Source organism: Delphinapterus leucas, chromosome 19 (genome assembly GCF_059928025.1).
Source record: "Delphinapterus leucas isolate spDelLeu-1000000601 "Yukka" chromosome 19, BTC_Dleu_Yukka2, whole genome shotgun sequence".
NCBI classification, from domain to species: domain Eukaryota; kingdom Metazoa; phylum Chordata; class Mammalia; order Artiodactyla; family Monodontidae; genus Delphinapterus; species Delphinapterus leucas.
Genome location: NC_143147.1, coordinates 28,504,168 through 28,522,383, shown reverse-complemented (window position 1 = coordinate 28,522,383; position 18,216 = coordinate 28,504,168). Strand labels below are relative to the sequence as shown.

The following is an 18,216-nucleotide window of genomic DNA, read 5'->3' as shown; positions in this document are numbered from 1 at the left end:
CCCAGCCGAGGGCGGGCGTGACCCAGCGAACCCTTCGGCGCTTGGCGCCCCGCCCAAGATCCGGCCCGTCGCTCACAGGGACGTGGCCCCGGAGGCTTCAGGGCCCGGGGCCCGCGGTCCCTTGGGCATCGCCCCTGCCCGACCACGCGGCGCTAGGCGCCGCCCGGCCGCATCCCGGGCCGGCCCTCCTGCCCGACAGCAGCTGGCCCGAAGCCACTGGGAGCCACCATCGTGTCGCCACGGCCCCACAGCCCCGGCGAGGCCACCCTTGCCCGCACACCACCCGCCGAGCTCAGGAGCCCGCCCCTGGCGGCCGGCAGGCCCGGGGAAGCGGCCCCTGCCCTCGATCCCGCTCCCGCACACGGCCGCGGCGGCGACACGGCGGGGGCTGGGCTTTTGCGAGAGGGAGCTGTGGAGGGACACACCCACCGGCACACAGGTGGCGGCCCCGGGGCGGGGCGCCGGTGGGGGCGGCCAGGTGCAGGTCGACGGGCTCGCTGGCCGAAGGCACGGCAACCGGGCCCGCGGCGGAGCCTGGGTCCGGGCCAGGCACCCCGGGGGCGTCTGGGGTGCGGCTGCCTTCCAGGGCCGCCTTCTGGCCCCCTGGCGGGCCGGGCCGGCGTGGAGCGCCCCCTCCGGCGCGCGCGCCGTGGTGGGAGGGGCCTGAGGAGGCGGGGCCTGCAGCGGGGCCCCGGCGCGGGCGGAGCCGGCGGCCACCGCCCGCGGGCGAGTTAAAGGAGAAGGCGGAGCGGGAGGCAAAAAGCCTACAGCACCCGGTATTCCCAGGCGGTCTCCCATCCAAGTACTAACCAGGCCCGACCCTGCTTAGCTTCCGAGATCAGACGAGATCGGGCGCGTTCAGGGTGGCATGGCCGTAGACGGGACGGGGACGGCGGGCTGCCTCTTGAGGCCCACTTTCGCTGGCGCTTGCGCCTCACCGCCAGCCTGGCGGTCAGCCCGCCCCGGCAGGACCCCGTCGCCCGCCCAGGCAGGGGGAACGGAGGTCTCGGGTACCGGGCGGTGGCGGAGGCGGAGGGTTTGGCCACCCCCTCCCAGCCGAGGGCGGGCGTGACCCAGCGAACCATTCGGCGCTTGGCGCCCCGCCCAAGATCCGGCCCGTCGCTCACAGGGACGTGGCCCCGGAGGCTTCAGGGCCCGGGGCCCGCGGTCCCTTGGGCATCGCCCCTGCCCGCCCACGCGGCGCTAGGCGCCGCCCAGCCGCAGCCCGGGGCGGCCCTCCTGCCCGACAGCAGCTGGCCCGAAACCACTGGGAGCCACCATCGTGTCGCCACGGCCCCTCAGCCCCGGCGAGGCCACCCTTGCCCGCACACCACCCGCCGAGCTCAGGAGCCCGCCCCTGGCGGCTGGCAGGCCCGGGGAAGCGGCCCCTGCCCTCGATCCCGCTCCCGCACCCGGCCGCGGCGGCGACACGGCGGGGGGCGGGGCTTTTGCCGGAGGGAGCTGTGGAGGGACACACCCACCGGCACACAGGTGGCGGCCCCGGGGCGGGGCGCCGGTGGGGGCGGCCAGGTGCAGGTCGAGGGGCTCGCTGGCCGAAGGGACGGCAACCGGGCCCGCGGCGGAGCCTGGGTCCGGGCCAGGCACCCCGGGGGCGTCTGGGGTGCGGCTGCCTTCCAGGGCCGCCTTCTGGCCGCCTGGCGGGCCGGGCCGGCGGGGAGCGCCCCCTCCGGCGCGCGCGCCGTGGTGGGAGGGGCCTGAGGAGGCGGGGCCTGCAGCGGGGCCCCGGCGCCGGCGGAGCCGGCGGCCACCGCCCGCGGGCGAGTTAAAGGAGAAGGCGGAGCGGGAGGCAAAAAGCCTACAGCACCCGGTATTCCCAGGCGGTCTCCCATCCAAGTACTAACCAGGCCCGACCCTGCTTAGCTTCCGAGATCAGACGAGATCGGGCGCGTTCAGGGTGGTATGGCCGTAGACGGGGGCGGGGACGGCGGGCTGCCTCTTGAGGCCCACTTTCGCTGGCGCTTGCGCCTCACCGCCAGCCTGGCGGTCAGCCCGCCCCGGCAGGACCCCGTCGCCCGCCCAGGAAGGGGGAACGGAGGTCTCGGGTACCGGGCGGTGGCGGAGGCGGAGGGTTTGGCCACCCCCTCCCAGCCGAGGGCGGGCGTGACCCAGCGAACACTTCGGCGCTTGGCGCCCCGCCAAGATCCCGCCCGTCGCTCACAGGGACGTGGCCCCGGAGGCTTCAGGGCCCGGGGCCCGCGGTCCCTTGGGCATCGCCCCTGCCCGCTCACGCGGCGCTAGGCGCCGCCCGGCCGCAGCCCGGGCCGGCCCTCCTGCCCGACAGCAGCTGGCCCGAAGCCACTGGGAGCCACCATCGTGTCGCCACGGCCCCTCAGCCCCGGCGAGGCCACCCTTGCCCGCACACCACCCGCCGAGCTCAGGAGCCCGCCCCTGGGGCCGGCAGGCCCGGGGAAGCGGCCCCTGCTCTGGATCCCGCTCCCGCACCCGGCCGCGGCGGCGACACGGCGGGGGCGGGGCTTTTGCCGGAGGGAGCTGTGGAGGGACACACCCACCGGCACACAGGTGGCGGCCCCGGGGCGGGGCGCCGGTGGGGGCGGCCAGGTGCAGGTCGACGGGCTCGCTGGCCGAAGGCACGGCAACCGGGCCCGCGGCGGAGCCTGGGTCCGGGCCAGGCACCCCGGGGGCATCTGGGGTGCGGCTGCCTTCCAGGGCCGCCTTCTGGCCGCCTGGCGGGCCGGACCGGCGGGGAGCGCCCCCTCCGGCGCGCGCGCCGTGGTGCGAGGGGCCTGAGGAGGCGGGGCCTGCAGCGGAGCCCCGGCGCGGGCGGAGCCGGCGGCCACCGCCCGCGGGCGAGTTCAAGGAGAAGGCGGAGCGGGAGGCAAAAAGCCTACAGCACCCGGTATTCCCAGGCGGTCTCCCATCCAAGTACTAACCAGGCCCGACCCTGCTTAGCTTCCGAGATCAGACGAGATCGGGCGCGTTCAGGGTGGTATGGCCGTAGACGGGACGGGGACGGCGGGCTGCCTCTTGAGGCCCACTTTCGCTGGCGCTTGCGCCTCACCGCCAGCCTGGCGGTCAGCCCGCCCCGGCAGGACCCCGTCGCCCGCCCAGGCAGGGGGAACGGAGGTCTCGGGTACCGGGCGGTGGCGGAGGCGGAGGGTTTGGCCACCCCCTCCCAGCGGAGGGCGGGCGTGACCCAGCGAACCCTTCGGCGCTTGGCGCCCCGCCCAAGATCCGGCCCGTCGCTCACAGGGACGTGGCCCCGGAGGCTTCAGGGCCCGGGGCCCGCGGTCCCTTGGGCATCGCCCCTGTCCGCCCACGCGGCGCTAGGCGCCGCCCGGCCGCAGCCCGGGCCGGCCCTCCTGCCCGACAGCAGCTGGCCCGAAGCCACTGGGAGCCACCATCGTGTCGCCACGGCCCCTCAGCCCCGGCGAGGCCACCCTTGCCCGCACACCACCCGCCGGGCTCAGTAGCCCGCCCCTGGCGGACGGCAGGCCAGGGGAAGCGGCCCCTGCCCTCGATCCCGCTCCCGCACCCGGCCGCGGCGGCGACACGGCGGGGGGCGGGGCTTTTGCCGGAGGGAGCTGTGGAGGGACACACCCACCGGCACACAGGTGGCGGCCCCGGGGCGGGTCGCCGGTGGTGGCGGCCAGGTGCAGGTCGAGGGGCTCGCTGGCGGAAGGCACGGCAATCGGGCCCGCGGCGGAGCCTGGGTCTGGGCCAGGCACCCCGGGGGCGTCTGGGGTGCGGCTGCCTTCCAGGGCCGCCTTCTGGCCGCCTGGCGGGCCGGGCTGGCGGGGAGCGCCCCCTCCGGCGCGCGCGCCGTGGTGGGAGGGGCCTGAGGAGGCGGGGCCTGCAGCGGGACCCGGGCGCGGGCGGAGCCGGCGGCCACCGCCCGCGGGCGAGTTAAAGGAGAAGGCGGAGCGGGAGGCAAAAACCCTACAGCACCCGGTATTCCCAGGCGGTCTCCCATCCAAGTACTAACCAGGCCCGACCCTGCTTAGCTTCCGAGATCAGACGAGATCGGGCGCGTTCAGGGTGGTATGGCCGTAGACGGGGGCGGGGACGGCGGGCTGCCTCTTGAGGCCCACTTTCGCTGGCGCTTGCGCCTCACCGCCAGCCTGGCGGTCAGCCCGCCCCGGCAGGACCCCGTCGCCCGCCCAGGCAGGGGGAACGGAGGTCTCGGGTACCGGGCGGTGGCGGAGGCGGAGGGTTTGGCCACCCCCTCCCAGCCGAGGGCGGGCGTGACCCAGCGAACCCTTCGGCGCTTGGCGCCCCGCCCAAGATCCGGCCCGTCGCTCACAGGGACGTGGCCCCGGAGGCTTCAGGGCCCGGGGCCCGCGGTCCCTTGGGCATCGCCCCTGCCCGCCCACGCGGCGCTAGGCGCCGCCCATCCGCAGCCCGGGCCGGCCCTCCTGCCCGACAGCAGCTGGCCCGAAGCCACTGGGAGCCACCATCGTGTCGCCACGGCCCCTCAGCCCCGGCGAGGCCACCCTTGCCCGCACACCACCCGCCGAGCTCAGGAGCCCGCCCCTGGCGGCCGGCAGGCCCGGGGAAGCGGCCCCTGCCCTCGATCCCGCTCCCGCACCCGGCCGCGGCGGCGACACGGCGGGGGGCGGGGCTTTTGCCGGAGGGAGCTGTGGAGGGACACACCCACCGGCACACAGGTGGCGGCCCCGGGGCGGGGCGCCGGTGGGGGCGGCCAGGTGCAGGTCGAGGGGCTCGCTGGCCGAAGGGACGGCAACCGGGCCCGCGGCGGAGCCTGGGTCCGGGCCAGGCACCCCGGGGGCGTCTGGGGTGCGGCTGCCTTCCAGGGCCGCCTTCTGGCTGGGCCGGCGGGGAGCGCCCCCTCCGGCGCGCGCGCCGTGGTGGGAGGGGCCTGAGGAGGCGGGGCCTGCAGCGGGGCCCCGGCGCGGGCCGAGCCGGCGGCCACCGCCCGCGGGCGAGTTAAAGGAGAAGGCGGAGCGGGAGGCAAAAAGCCTACAGCACCCGGTATTCCCAGGCGGTCTCCCATCCAAGTACTAACCAGGCCCGACCCTGCTTAGCTTCCGAGATCAGACGAGATCGGGCGCGTTCAGGGTGGTATGGCCGTAGACGGGGGCGGGGACGGCGGGCTGCCTCTTGAGGCCCACTTTCGCTGGCGCTTGCGCCTCACCGCCAGCCTGGCGGTCAGCCCGCCCCGGCAGGACCCCGTCGCCCGCCCAGGCAGGGGGAACGGAGGTCTCGGGTACCGGGCGGTGGCGGAGGCGGAGGGTTTGGCCACCCCCTCCCAGCCGAGGGCGGGCGTGACCCAGCGAACCCTTCCGCGCTTGGCGCCCCGCCCAAGATCCGGCCCGTCGCTCACATGGACGTGGCCCCGGAGGCTTCAGGGCCCGGGGCCCGCGGTCCCTTGGGCATCGCCCCGGCCCGCACACGCTGCGCTAGGCGCCGCCCAGCCGCAACCCGGGCCGGCCCTCCTGCCCGACAGCAGCTGGCCCGAAGCCACTGGGAGCCACCATCGTGTCGCCACGGCCCCTCAGCCCCGGCGAGGCCACCCTTGCCCGCACACCACCCGCCGAGATCAGGAGCCCGCCCCTGGCGGCCGGCAGGCCCGGGGAAGCGGCCCCTGCCCTCGATCCCGCTCCCGCACCCGGCAGCGGCGGCGACACGGCGGGGGGCGGGGCTTTTGCCGGAGGGAGCTGTGGAGGGACACACCCACCGGCAAACAGGTGGCGGCCCCGTGGCGGGGCGCCGGTGGGGGCGGCCAGGTGCAGGTCGACGGGCTCGCTGGCCGAAGGGACGGCAACCGGGCCCGCGGCGGAGCCTGGGTCCGGGCCAGGCACCCCGGGGGCGTCTGGGGTGCGGCTGCCTTCCAGGGCCGCCTTCTGGCCGCCTGGCGGGCCGGGCCGGCGGGGAGCGCCCCCTCCGGCGCGCGCGCCGTGGTGGGAGGGGCCTGAGGAGGCGGGGCCTGCAGCGGGGCCCCGGCGCGGGCGGAGCCGGCGGCCACCGCCCGCGGGCGAGTTAAAGGAGAAGGCGGAGCGGGAGGCAAAATGCCTACAGCACCCGGTATTCCCAGGCGGTCTCCCATCCAAGTACTAACCAGGCCCGACCCTGCTTAGCTTCCGAGATCAGACGAGATCGGGCGCGTTCAGGGTAGTATGGCCGTAGACAGGGGCGGGGACGGCGGGCTGCCTCTTGAGGCCCACTTTCGCTGGCGCTTGCGCCTCACCGCCAGCCTGGCGGTCAGCCCGCCCCGGCAGGACCCCGTCGCCCGCCCAGGCAGGGGGAACGGAGGTCTCGGGTACCGGGCGGTGGCGGAGGCGGAGGGTTTGGCCACCCCCTCCCAGCCGAGGGCGGGCGTGACCCAGCGAACCCTTCGGCGCTTGGCGCCCCGCCCAAGATCCGGCCCGTCGCTCACAGGGACGTGGCCCCGGAGGCTTCAGGGCCCGGGGCCCGCGGTCCCTTGGGCATCGCCCCTGCCCGCCCACGCGGCGCTAGGCGCCGCCCATCCGCAGCCCGGTCCGGCCCTCCTGCCCGACAGCAGCTGGCCCGAAGCCACTGGGAGCCACCATCGTGTCGCCACGGCCCCTCAGCCCCGGCGAGGCCACCCTTGCCCGCACACCACCCGCCGAGCTCAGGAGCCCGCCCCTGGCGGCCGGCAGGCCCCTGGGAAGCGGCCCCTGCCCTGGATCCCGCTCCCGCACCCGGCCGCGGCGGCGACACGGCGGGGGGCGGGGCTTTTGCCGGAGGGAGCTGTGGAGGGACACACCCACCGGCACAAAGGTGGCGGCCCCGGGGCGGGGCGCCGGTGGGGGCGGCCAGGTGCAGGTCGAGGGGCTCGCTGGCCGAAGGGACGGCAACCGGGCCCGCGGCGGAGCCTGGGTCCGGGCCAGGCACCCCGGGGGCGTCTGGGGTGCGGCTGCCTTCCAGGGCCGCCTTCTGGCCGCCTGGCGGGCCGGGCCGGCGGGGAGCGCCCCCTCCGGCGCGCGCGCCGTGGTGGGAGGGGCCTGAGGAGGCGGGGCCTGCAGCGGGGCCCCGGCGCGGGCGGAGCCGGCGGCCACCGCCCGCGGGCGAGTTAAAGGAGAAGGCGGAGCGGGAGGCAAAAAGCCTACAGCACCCGGTATTCCCAGGCGGTCTCCCATCCAAGTACTAACCAGGCCCGACCCTGCTTAGCTTCCGAGATCAGACGAGATCGGGCGCGTTCAGGGTGGTATGGCCGTAGACGGGGGCGGGGACGGCGGGCTGTCTCTTGAGGCCCACTTTCGCTGGCGCTTGCGCCTCACCGCCAGCCTGGCGGTCAGCCCGCCCCGGCAGGACCCCGTCGCCCGCCCAGGCAGGGGGAACGGAGGTCTCGGGTACCGGGCGGTGGCGGAGGCGGAGGGTTTGGCCACCCCCTCCCAGCCGAGGGCGGCGTGACCCAGCGAACCCTTCGGCGCTTGGCGCCCCGCCAACATCCCGCCCGTCGCTCACAGGGACGTGGCCCCGGAGGCTTCAGTGCCCGGGGCCCGCGGTCCCTTGGGCATCGCCCCTGCCCGCCCACGCGGCGCTAGGCGCCGCCCAGCCGCAGCCCGGGCCGGCCCTCCTGCCCGACAGCAGCTGGCCCGAAGCCACTGGGAGCCACCATCGTATCGCAACGGCCCCTCAGCCCCGGCGAGGCCACCCTTGCCCGCACACCACCCGCCGAGCTCAGGAGCCCGCCCCTGGCGGCCGGCAGGCCCGGGGAACCGGCCCCTGCCCTCGATCCCGCTCCCGCACCCGGCAGCGGCGGCGACACGGCGGGGGCGGGGCTTTTGCCGGAGGGAGCTGTGGAGGGACACACCCACCGGCACACAGGTGGCGGCCCCGGGGCGGGGCGCCGGTGGGGGCGGCCAGGTGCAGGTCGAGGGGCTCGCTGGCCGAAGGGACGGCAACCGGGCCCGCGGCGGAGCCTGGGTCCGGGCCAGGCACCCCGGGGGCGTCTGGGGTGCGGCTGCCTTCCAGGGCCGCCTTCTGGCCGCCTGGCGGGCCGGGCCGGCGGGGAGCGCCCCCTCCGGCGCGCGCGCCGTGGTGGGAGGGGCCTGAGGAGGCGGGGCCTGCAGCGGGGCCCCGGCGCGGGAGGAGCCGGCGGCCACCGCCCGCGGGCGAGTTAAAGGAGAAGGCGGAGCGGGAGGCAAAAACCCTACAGCACCCGGTATTCCCAGGCGGTTTCCCATCCAAGTACTAACCAGGCCCGACCCTGCTTAGCTTCCGAGATCAGACGAGATCGGGCGCGTTCAGGGTGGTATGGCCGTAGACGGGACGGGGACGGCGGGCTGCCTCTTGAGGCCCACTTTCCCTGGCGCTTGCGCCTCACCGCCAGCCTGGCGGTCAGCCCGCCCCGGCAGGACCCCGTCGCCCGCCCAGGCAGGGGGAACGGAGGTCTCGGGTACCGGGCGGTGGCGGAGGCGGAGGGTTTGGCCACCCCCTCCCAGCCGAGGGCGGGCGTGACCCAGCGAACCCTTCGGCGCTTGGCGCCCCGCCCAAGATCCGGCCCGTCGCTCACAGGGACGTGGCCCCGGAGGCTTCAGGGCCCGGGGCCCGCGGTCCCTTGGGCATCGCCCCTGCCCGCCCATGCGGCGCTAGGCGCCGCCCAGCCGCAGCCCGGGCCGGCCCTCCTGCCCGACAGCAGCTGGCCCGAAGCCACTGGGAGCCACCATCGTGTCGCCACGGCCCCTCAGCCCCGACGAGGCCACCCTTGCCCGCACACCACCCGCCGAGCTCAGGAGCCCGCCCCTGGCGGCCGGCAGGCCCGGGGAAGCGGCCCCTGCCCTCGATCCCGCTCCCGCACCCGGCCGCGGCGGCGACACGGCAGGGGGCGGGGCTTTTGCCGGAGGGAGCTGTGGAGGGACACACCCACCGGCACACAGGTGGCGGCCCCGGGGCGGGGCGCCGGTGGGGGCGGCCAGGTGCAGGTCGAGGGGCTCGCTGGCCGAAGGGACGGCAACCGGGCCCGCGGCGGAGCCTGGGTCCGGGCCAGGCACCCCGGGGGCGTCTGGGGTGCGGCTGCCTTCCAGGGCCGCCTTCTGGCCGCCTGGCCGCCCGGGCCGGCGGGGAGCGCCCCCTCCGGCGCTCGCGCCGTGGTGGGAGGGGCCTGAGGAGGAGGGGCCTGCAGCGGGGCCCCGGCGCGGGCGGAGCCGGCGGCCACCGCCCGCGGGAGAGTAAAGGAAAAGGCGGAGCGGGAGGCAAAAAGCCTACAGCACCCGGTATTCCCAGGCGTTCTCCCATCCAAGTACTAACCAGGCCCGACCCTGCTTAAGCTTCCGAGATCAGACGAGATCGGGCGCGTTCAGGGTGGTATGGCCGTAGACGGGGGCGGGGACGGCGGGCTGCTTCTTGAGGCCCACTTTCGCTGGCGCTTGCGCCTCACCGCCAGCCTGGCGGTCAGCCCGCCCCGGCTGGACCCCGTCGCCCGCCCAGGCAGGGGGAACGGAGGTCTCGGGTACTGGGCGGTGGCGGAGGCGGAGGGTTTGGCCACCCCCTCCCAGCCGAGGGCGGGCGTGACCCAGCGAACCCTTCGGCGCTTGGCGCCCCGCCCAAGATCCGGCCCGTCGCTCACAGGGACGTGGCCCCGGAGGCTTCAGGGCCCGGGGCCCGCGGTCCCTTGGGCATCGCCCCTGCCCGCCCACGCGGCGCTAGGCGCCGCCCAGCCGCAGCCCGGGCCGTCCCTCCTGCCCGACAGCAGCTGGCCCGAAGCCACTGGGAGCCACCATCGTGTCGCCACGGCCCCTCAGCCCCGGCGAGGCCACCCTTGCCCGCACACCACCCGCCGAGCTCAGGAGCCCGCCCCTGGCGGCCGGCAGGCCCGGGGAAGCGGCCCCTGCCCTCGATCCCGCTCCCGCACCCGGCCGTGGCGGCGACACGGCGGGGGGCGGGGCTTTTGCCGGAGGGAGCTGTGGAGGGACACACCCACCGGCACACAGGTGGCGGCCCCGGGGCGGGGCGCCGGTGGGGGCGGCCAGGTGCAGGTCGAGGAGCTCGCTGGCCGAAGGGACGGCAACCGGGCCCGCGGCGGAGCCTGGGTCCGGGCCAGGCACCCTGGGGGCGTCTGGGGTGCGGCTGCCTTCCAGGGCCGCCTTCTGGCCGCCTGGCGGGCCGGGCCGGCGGGGAGCGCCTCCTCCGGCGCTCGCGCCGTGGTGGGAGGGGCCTGAGGAGGAGGGGCCTGCAGCGGGGCCCCGGCGCGGGCGGAGCCGGCGGCCACCACTCGCGGGCGAGTAAAGGAGAAGGCGGAGCGGGAGGCAAAAAGCCTACAGCACCCGGTATTCCCAGGCGGTCTCCCATCCAAGTACTAACCAGGCCCGACCCTGCTTAAGCTTCCGAGATCAGACGAGATCGGGCGCGTTCAGGGTGGTATGGCCGTAGACGGGGGCGGGGACGGCGGGCTGCCTCTTGAGGCCCACTTTCGCTGGCGCTTGCGCCTCACCGCCAGCCTGGCGGTCAGCCCGCCCCGGCAGGACCCCGTCGCCCGCCCAGGCAGGGGGAACGGAGGTCTCGGGTACCGGGCGGTGGCGGAGGCGGAGGGTTTGGCCACCCCCTCCCAGCCGAGGGCGGGCGTGACCCAGCGAACCCTTCGGCGCTTGGCGCCCCGCCCAAGATCCCGCCCGTCGCTCACAGGGACATGGCCCCGGAGGCTTCAGGGCCCGGGGCACGCGGTCCCTTGGGCATCGCCCCTGCCCGCCCACGCGGCGCTAGGAGCCGCCCAGCCGCAGCCCGGGCCGGCCCTCCTGCCCGACAGCAGCTTGCCCGAAGCCACTGGGAGCAACCATCGTGTCGCCACGGCCCCTCAGCCCCGGCGAGGCCACCCTTGCCCGAACACCACCCGCCGGGCTCAGTAGCCCGCCCCTGGCGGCCGGCAGGCCCGGGGAAGCGGCCCCGGCCCTCGATCCCGCTCCCGCACCCGGCCGCGGCGGCGACACGGCGGGGGGCGGGGCTTTTGCCGGAGGGAGCTGTGGAGGGACACACCCACCGGCACACAGGTGGCGGCCCCGGGGCGGGGCGCCAGTGGGGGCGGCCAGGTGCAGGTCGAGGGGCTCGCTGGCCGAAGGCACGGCAACCGGGCCCGCGGCGGAGCCTGGGTCCGGGCCAGGCACCCCGGGGGCGTCTGGGGTGCGGCTGCCTTCCAGGGCCGCCTTCTGGCCGCCTGGCGGGCCGGGACGGCGGGGAGCGCCCCCTCCGGCGCGCGCGCCGTGGTGGGAGGGGCCTGAGGAGGCGGGGCTTGCAGCGGGGCCCCGGCGCGGGCGGAGCCGGCGGCCACCGCCCGCGGGCGAGTTAAAGGAGAAGGCGGAGCGGGAGGCAAAAAGCCTACAGCACCCGGTATTCCCAGGCGGTCTCCCATCCAAGTACTAACCAGGCCCGACCCTGCTTAGCTTCCGAGATCAGACGAGATCGGGCGCGTTCAGGGTGGTATGGCCGTACACGGGTGCGGGGACGGCGGGCTGCCTCTTGAGGCCCACTTTCGCTGGCGCTTGCGCCTCACCGCCAGCCTGGCGGTCAGCCCGCCCCGGCAGGACCCCGTCGCCCGCCCAGGCAGGGGGAACGGAGGTCTCGGGTACCGGGCGGTGGCGGAGGCGGAGGGTTTGGCCACCCCCTCCCAGCCGAGGGCGGGCGTGACCCAGCGAACACTTCGGCGCTTGGCGCCCCGCCAAGATCCCGCCCGTCGCTCACAGGGACGTGGCCCCGGAGGCTTCAGGGCCCGGGGCCCGCGGTCCCTTGGGCATCGCCCCTGCCCGCCCACGCGGCGCTAGGCGCCGCCCGGCCGCAGCCCGGGCCGGCCCTCCTGCCCGACAGCAGCTGGCCCGAAGCCACTGGGAGCCACCATCGTGTCGCCACGGCCCCTCAGCCCCGGCGAGGCCACCCTTGCCCGCACACCACCCGCCGAGCTCAGGAACCCGCCCCTGGCGGCCGGCAGGCCCGGGGAAGCGGCCCCTGCCCTGGATCCCGCTCCCGCACCCGGCCGCGGCGGCGACACGGCGGGGGGCGGGGCTTTTGCCGGAGGGAGCTGTGGAGGGACACACCCACCGGCACACAGGTGGCGGCCCCGGGGCGGGGCGCCGGTGGGGGCGGCCAGGTGCAGGTCGAGGGGCTCGCTGGCCGAAGGGACGGCAACCGGGCCCGCGGCGGAGCCTGGGTCCGGGCCAGGCACCCCGGGGGCGTCTGGGGTGCGGCTGCCTTCCAGGGCCGCCTTCTGGCCGCCTGGCGGGCCGGGCCGGCGGGGAGCGCCCCCTCTGGCGCGCGCGCCGTGGTGCGAGGGCCCTGAGGAGGCGGGGCCTGCAGCGGAGCCCCGGCGCGGGCGGAGCCGGCGGCCAGCGCCCGCGGGCGAGTTCAAGGAGAAGGCGGAGCGGGAGGCAAAAAGCCTACAGCACCCCGTATTCCCAGGCGGTCTCCCATCCAAGTACTAACCAGGCCCGACCCTGCTTAGCTTCCGAGATCAGACGAGATCGGGCGCGTTCAGGGTGGTATGGCCGTAGACGGGACGGGGACGGCGGGCTGCCTCTTGAGGCCCACTTTCGCTGGCGCTTGCGCCTCACCGCCAGCCTGGCGGTCAGCCCGCCCCGGCAGGACCCCGTCGCCCGCCCAGGCAGGGGGAACGGAGGTCTCGGGTACCGGGCGGTGGCGGAGGCGGAGGATTTGGCCACCCCCTCCCAGCCGAGGGCGGGCGTGACCCAGCGAACCCTTCGGCGCTTGGCGCCCCGCCCAAGATCCGGCCCGTCGCTCACAGGGACGTGGCCCCGTAGGCTTCAGGGCCCGGGGCCCGCGGTCCCTTGGGCATCGCCCCTGACCGCCCACGCGGCGCTAGGCGCCGCCCGGCCGCAGCCCGGGCCGGCCCTCCTGCCCGACAGCAGCTGGCCCGAAGCCACTGGGAGCCACCATCGTGTCGCCACGGCCCCTCAGCCCCGGCGAGGCCACCCTTGCCCGCACACCACCCGCCGAGCTCAGGAGCCCGCCCCTGGCGGCCGGCAGGCCCGGGGAAGCGGCCCCTGCCCTCGATCCCGCTCCCGCACCCGGCCGCGGCGGCGACACGGCGGGGGCGGGGCTTTTGCCGGAGGGAGCTGTGGAGGGACACACCCACCGGCACACAGGTGGCGGCCCCGGGGCGGGGCGCCGGTGGGGGCGGCCAGGTGCAGGTCGAGGGGCTCGCTGGCCGAAGGGACGGCAACCGGGCCCGCGGCGGAGCCTGGGTCCGGGCCAGGCACCCCGGGGGCGTCTGGGGTGCGGCTGCCTTCCAGGGCCGCCTTCTGGCCGCCTGGCGGGCCGGGTCGGCGGGGAGCGGCCCCTCCGGCGCGCGCGCCGTGGTGGGAGGGGCCTGAGGAGGCGGGGCCTGCAGCGGGGCCCCGGCGCGGGCGGAGCCGGCGGCCACCACCCGCGGGCGAGTTAAAGGAGAAGGCGGAGCGGGAGGCAAAATGCCTACAGCACCCGGTATTCCCAGGCGGTCTCCCATCCAAGTACTAACCAGACCCGACCCTGCTTAAGCTTCCGAGATCAGACGAGATCGGGCGCGTTCAGGGTGGTATGGCCGTAGACGGGGGCGGGGACGGCGGGCTGCCTCTTGAGGCCCACTTTCGCTGGCGCTTGCGCCTCACCGCCAGCCTGGCGGTCAGCCCGCCCCGGCAGGACCCCGTCGCCCGCCCAGGCAGGGGGAACGGAGGTCTCGGGTACCGGGCGGTGGCGGAGGCGGAGGGTTTGGCCACCCCCTCCCAGCCGAGGGCGGGCGTGACCCAGCGAACCCTTCGGCGCTTGGCGCCCCGCCCAAGATCCGGCCCGTCGCTCACAGGGACGTGGCCCCGGAGGCTTCAGGGCCCGGGGCCCGCGGTGCCTTGGGCATCGCCCCTGCCCGCCCACGCGGCGCTAGGCGCCGCCCAGCCGCAGCCCGGGCCGGCCCTCCTGCCCGACAGCAGCTTGCCCGAAGCCACTGGGAGCCACCATCGTGTCGCCACGGCCCCTCAGCCCCGGCGAGGCCACCCTTGCCCGCACACCACCCGACGAGCTCAGGAGCCCGCCCCTGGCGGCCGGCAGGCCCGGGGAATCGGCCCCTGCCCTCGATCCCGCTCCCGCACCTGGCCGCGGCGGCGACACGGCGGGGGGCGGGGCTTTTGCCGGAGGGAGCTGTGGAGGGACACACCCACCGGCACACAGGTGGCGGCCCCGGGGCGGGGCGCCGGAGGGGGCGGCCAGGTGCAGGTCGAGGGTCTCGCTGGCCGAAGTGACGGCAACCGGGCCCGCGGCGGAGCCTGGGTCCGGGCCAGGCACCCTGGGGGCGTCTGGGGTGTGGCTGCCTTCCAGGGCCGCCTTCTGGCCGCCTGGCGGGCCGGGCCGGCGGGGAGCGCCCCCTCCGGCGCGTGCGCCGTGGTGGGAGGGGCCTGAGGAGGAGGGGCCTGCAGCGGGGCCCCGGCGCGGGCGGAGCCGGCGGCCACCGCCCGCGGGCGAGTAAAGGAGAAGGCGGAGCGGGAGGCAAAAAGCCTACAGCACCCGGTATTCCCAGGCGGTCTCCCATCCAAGTACTAACCAGGCCCGACCCTGCTTAAGCTTCCGAGATCAGACGAGATCGGGCGCGTTCAGGGTGGTATGGCCGTAGACGGGGGCGGGGACGGCGGGCTGCCTCTTGAGGCCCACTTTCGCTGGTGCTTGCGCCTCACCGCCAGCCTGGCGGTCAGCCCGCCCCGGCAGGACCCCGTCGCCCGCCCAGGCAGGGGGAACGGAGGTCTCGGGTACCGGGCGGTGGCGGAGGCGGAGGGTTTGGCCACCCCCTCCCAGCCGAGGGCGGGCGTGACCCAGCGAACCCTTCGGCGCTTGGCGCCCCGCCCAAGATCCGGCCCGTCGCTCACAGGGACGTGGCCCCGGAGGCTTCAGGGCCCGGGGCCCGCGGTCCCTTGGGCATCGCCCCTGCCAGACCACGCGGCGCTAGGCGCCGCCCGGCCGCATCCCGGGCCGGCCCTCCTGCCCGACAGCAGCTGGCCCGAAGCCACTGGGAGCCACCATCGTGTCGCCACGGCCCCTCAGCCCCGGCGAGGCCACCCTTGCCCGCACACCACCCGCCGAGCTCAGGAGCCCGCCCCTGGCGGCCGGCAGGCCCGGGGAAGCGGCCCCTGCCCTCGATCCCGCTCCCGCGCACGGCCGCGGCGGCGACACGGCGGGGGCGGGGATTTTGCCGGAGGGAGCTGTGGAGGGACACACCCACCGGAACACAGGTGGCGGCCCCGGGGCGGGGCGCCGGTGGGGGCGGCCAGGTGCAGGTCGACGGGCTCGCTGGCCGAAGGCACGGCAACCGGGCCCGCGGCGGAGCCTGGGTCCGGGCCAGGCACCCCGGGGGCGTCTGGGGTGCGGCTGCCTTCCAGGGCCGACTTCTGGCCCCCTGGCGGGCCGGGCCGGCGGGGAGCGCCCCCTCCGGCGCGCGCGCCATGGTGGGAGGGGCCTGAGGAGGCGGGGCCTGCAGCGGGGCCCCGGCGCGGGCGGAGCCGGCGGCCACCGCCCGCGGGCGAGTTAAAGGAGAAGGCGGAGCGGGAGGCAAAAAGCCTACAGCACCCGGTATTCCCAGGCGGTCTCCCATCCAAGTACTAACCAGGCCCGACCCTGCTTAGCTTCCGAGATCAGACGAGATCGGGCGCGTTCAGGGTAGTATGGCCGTAGACGGGGGCGGGGACGGCGGGCTGCCTCTTGAGGCCCACTTTCGCTGGCGCTTGCGCCTCACCGCCAGCCTGGCGGTCAGCCCGCCCCGGCAGGACCCCGTCGCCCGCCCAGGCAGGGGGAACGGAGGTCTCGGGTACCGGGCGGTGGCGGAGGCGGAGGGTTTGGCCACCCCCTCCCAGCCGAGGGCGGGCGTGACCCAGCGAACCCTTCGGCGCTTGGCGCCCCGCCAAGATCCCGCCCGTCGCTCACAGGGACGTGGCCCCGGAGGCTTCAGTGCCCGGGGCCCGCGGTCCCTTGGGCATCGCCCCTGCCCGCCCACGCGGCGCTAGGCGCCGCCCAGCCGCAACCCGGGCCGGCCCTCCTGCCCGACAGCAGCTGGCCCGAAGCCACTGGGAGCCACCATCGTGTCGCCACGGCCCCTCAGCCCCGGCGAGGCCACCCTTGCCCGCACACCACCCGCCGAGCTCAGGAGCCCGCCCCTGGCGGCCGGCAGGCCCGGGGAAGCGGCCCCTGCCCTCGATCCCGCTCCCGCACCTGGCAGCGGCGGCGACACGGCGGGGGGCGGGGCTTTTGCCGGAGGGAGCTGTGGAGGGACACAGCCACCGGCACACAGGTGGCGGCCCCGGGGCGGGGCGCCGGTGGGGGCGGCCAGGTGCAGGTCGACGGGCTCGCTGGCCGAAGGGACGGCAACCGGGCCCGCGGCGGAGCCTGGGTCCGGGCCAGGCACCCCGGGGGCGTCTGGGGTGCGGCTGCCTTCCAGGGCCGCCTTCTGGCCGCCTGGCGGGCCGGGCCGGCGGGGAGCGCCCCCTCCGGCGCGCGTGCCGTGGTGGGAGGGGCCTGAGGAGGCGGGGCCTGCAGCGGGGCCCCGGCGCGGGCGGAGCCGGCGGCCACCGCCCGCGGGCGAGTTAAAGGAGAAGGCGGAGCGGGAGGCAAAAAGCCTACAGCACCCGGTATTCCCAGGCGGTCTCCCATCCAAGTACTAACCAGGCCCGACCCTGCTTAGCTTCCGAGATCAGACGAGATCGGGCGCGTTCAGGGTAGTATGGCCGTAGACGGGGGCGGGGACGGCGGGCTGCCTCTTGAGGCCCACTTTCGCTGGCGCTTGCGCCTCACCGCCAGCCTGGCGGTCAGCCCGCCCCGGCAGGACCCCGTCGCCCGCCCAGGCAGGGGGAACGGAGGTCTCGGGTACCGGGCGGTGGCGGAGGCGGAGGGTTTGGCCACCCCCTCCCAGCCGAGGGCGGGCGTGACCCAGCGAACCCTTCGGCGCTTGGCGCCCCGCCAAGATCCCGCCCGTCGCTCACAGGGACGTGGCCCCGGAGGCTTCAGTGCCCGGGGCCCGCGGTCCCTTGGGCATCGCCCCTGCCCGCCCACGCGGCGCTAGGCGCCGCCCAGCCGCAACCCGGGCCGGCCCTCCTGCCCGACAGCAGCTGGCCCGAAGCCACTGGGAGCCACCATCGTGTCGCCACGGCCCCTCAGCCCCGGCGAGGCCACCCTTGCCCGCACACCACCTGCCGGGCTCAGGAGCCCGCCCCTGGCGGCCGGCAGGCCCGGGGAAGCAGCCCCTGCCCTCGATCCCGCTCCCGCACCCGGCCGCGGCGGCGACACGGCGGGGGGCGGGGCTTTTGCCGGAGGGAGCTGTGGAGGGACACACCCACCGGCACACAGGTGGCGGCCCCGGGGCGGGGCGCCGGTGGGGGCGGCCAGGTGCAGGTCGAGGGGCTCGCTGGCCGAAGGGACGGCAACCGGGCCCGCGGCGGAGCCTGGGTCCGGGCCAGGCACCCCGGGGTCGTCTGGGGTGCGGCTGCCTTCCAGGGCCGCCTTCTGGCCGCCTGGCGGGCCGGGCCGGCGGGGAGCGCCCCCTCCGGCGCGCGCGCCGTGGTGGGAGGGGCCTGAGGAGGCGGGGCCTGCAGCGGGGCCCCGGCGCGGGCGGAGCCGGCGGCCACCGCCCGCGGGCGAGTTAAAGGAGAAGGCGGAGCGGGAGGCAAAAAGCCTACAGCACCCGGTATTCCCAGGCGGTCTCCCATCCAAGTACTAACCAGGCCCGACCCTGCTTAGCTTCCGAGATCAGACGAGATCGGGCGCGTTCAGGGTGGTATGGCCGTAGACGGGGGCGGGGACGGCGGGCTGCCTCTTGAGGCCCACTTTCGCTGGCGCTTGCGCCTCACCGCCAGCCTGGCGGTCAGCCCGCCCCGGCAGGACCCCGTCGCCCGCCCAGGCAGGGGGAACGGAGGTCTCGGGTACCGGGCGGTGGCGGAGGCGGAGGGTTTGGCCACCCCCTCCCAGCCGAGGGCGGGCGTGACCCAGCGAACCCTTCGGCGCTTGGCGCCCCGCCCAAGATCCGGCCCGTCGCTCACAGGGACGTGGCCCCGGAGGCTTCAGGGCCCGGGGCCCGCGGTCCCTTGGGCATCGCCCCTGCCCGCCCACGCGGCGCTAGGCGCCGCCCAGCCGCAGCCCGGGCCGGCCCTCCTGCCCGACAGCAGCTGGCCCGAAGCCACTGGGAGCCACCATCGTGTCGCCACGGCCCCTCAGCCCCGGCGAGGCCACCCTTGCCCGCACACCACCCGCCGGGCTCAGGAGCCCGCCCCTGGCGGCCGGCAGGCCCGGGGAAGCGGCCCCTGC

General features: G+C 76.9%; 17 non-coding genes across 17 annotated transcripts; all 17 read right to left on the bottom strand.

The window, feature by feature from the left end:
• Positions 1–761: 761 nt before the first annotated feature.
• LOC149745200 (5S ribosomal RNA) lies at positions 762–880 on the bottom strand. The gene has a single exon (XR_016389741.1). It is a non-coding gene; the product is annotated as a 5S ribosomal RNA (ribosomal RNA).
• Positions 881–1,813: 933 nt separating this feature from the next.
• LOC149745199 (5S ribosomal RNA) lies at positions 1,814–1,932 on the bottom strand. Its single transcript, XR_016390633.1, has one exon. It is a non-coding gene; the product is annotated as a 5S ribosomal RNA (ribosomal RNA).
• A 931-nt stretch (positions 1,933–2,863) lies between these two features.
• LOC149745198 (5S ribosomal RNA) lies at positions 2,864–2,982 on the bottom strand. The gene has a single exon (XR_016390632.1). It is a non-coding gene; the product is annotated as a 5S ribosomal RNA (ribosomal RNA).
• Positions 2,983–3,915: 933 nt separating this feature from the next.
• On the bottom strand, positions 3,916–4,034 carry LOC149745197 (5S ribosomal RNA). The gene has a single exon (XR_016389996.1). It is a non-coding gene; the product is annotated as a 5S ribosomal RNA (ribosomal RNA).
• Positions 4,035–4,956: 922 nt separating this feature from the next.
• LOC149745196 (5S ribosomal RNA) lies at positions 4,957–5,075 on the bottom strand. Its single transcript, XR_016390631.1, has one exon. It is a non-coding gene; the product is annotated as a 5S ribosomal RNA (ribosomal RNA).
• Positions 5,076–6,009: 934 nt separating this feature from the next.
• LOC149745195 (5S ribosomal RNA) lies at positions 6,010–6,128 on the bottom strand. Its single transcript, XR_016389961.1, has one exon. It is a non-coding gene; the product is annotated as a 5S ribosomal RNA (ribosomal RNA).
• Positions 6,129–7,063: 935 nt separating this feature from the next.
• Positions 7,064–7,182, bottom strand: LOC149745194 (5S ribosomal RNA). Its single transcript, XR_016390630.1, has one exon. It is a non-coding gene; the product is annotated as a 5S ribosomal RNA (ribosomal RNA).
• A 931-nt stretch (positions 7,183–8,113) lies between these two features.
• On the bottom strand, positions 8,114–8,232 carry LOC149745193 (5S ribosomal RNA). The gene has a single exon (XR_016390146.1). It is a non-coding gene; the product is annotated as a 5S ribosomal RNA (ribosomal RNA).
• A 932-nt stretch (positions 8,233–9,164) lies between these two features.
• Positions 9,165–9,284, bottom strand: LOC149745192 (5S ribosomal RNA). Its single transcript, XR_016390421.1, has one exon. It is a non-coding gene; the product is annotated as a 5S ribosomal RNA (ribosomal RNA).
• A 933-nt stretch (positions 9,285–10,217) lies between these two features.
• Positions 10,218–10,337, bottom strand: LOC149745191 (5S ribosomal RNA). Its single transcript, XR_016390296.1, has one exon. It is a non-coding gene; the product is annotated as a 5S ribosomal RNA (ribosomal RNA).
• Positions 10,338–11,271: 934 nt separating this feature from the next.
• On the bottom strand, positions 11,272–11,390 carry LOC149745190 (5S ribosomal RNA). Its single transcript, XR_016390086.1, has one exon. It is a non-coding gene; the product is annotated as a 5S ribosomal RNA (ribosomal RNA).
• Positions 11,391–12,323: 933 nt separating this feature from the next.
• On the bottom strand, positions 12,324–12,442 carry LOC149745189 (5S ribosomal RNA). Its single transcript, XR_016390110.1, has one exon. It is a non-coding gene; the product is annotated as a 5S ribosomal RNA (ribosomal RNA).
• Positions 12,443–13,374: 932 nt separating this feature from the next.
• LOC149745188 (5S ribosomal RNA) lies at positions 13,375–13,494 on the bottom strand. The gene has a single exon (XR_016390398.1). It is a non-coding gene; the product is annotated as a 5S ribosomal RNA (ribosomal RNA).
• A 933-nt stretch (positions 13,495–14,427) lies between these two features.
• LOC149745187 (5S ribosomal RNA) lies at positions 14,428–14,547 on the bottom strand. Its single transcript, XR_016390295.1, has one exon. It is a non-coding gene; the product is annotated as a 5S ribosomal RNA (ribosomal RNA).
• Positions 14,548–15,480: 933 nt separating this feature from the next.
• On the bottom strand, positions 15,481–15,599 carry LOC149745186 (5S ribosomal RNA). The gene has a single exon (XR_016389775.1). It is a non-coding gene; the product is annotated as a 5S ribosomal RNA (ribosomal RNA).
• Positions 15,600–16,532: 933 nt separating this feature from the next.
• On the bottom strand, positions 16,533–16,651 carry LOC149745185 (5S ribosomal RNA). Its single transcript, XR_016389774.1, has one exon. It is a non-coding gene; the product is annotated as a 5S ribosomal RNA (ribosomal RNA).
• Positions 16,652–17,584: 933 nt separating this feature from the next.
• LOC149745184 (5S ribosomal RNA) lies at positions 17,585–17,703 on the bottom strand. Its single transcript, XR_016390629.1, has one exon. It is a non-coding gene; the product is annotated as a 5S ribosomal RNA (ribosomal RNA).
• Between the last annotated feature and the right edge of the window lie 513 nt (positions 17,704–18,216).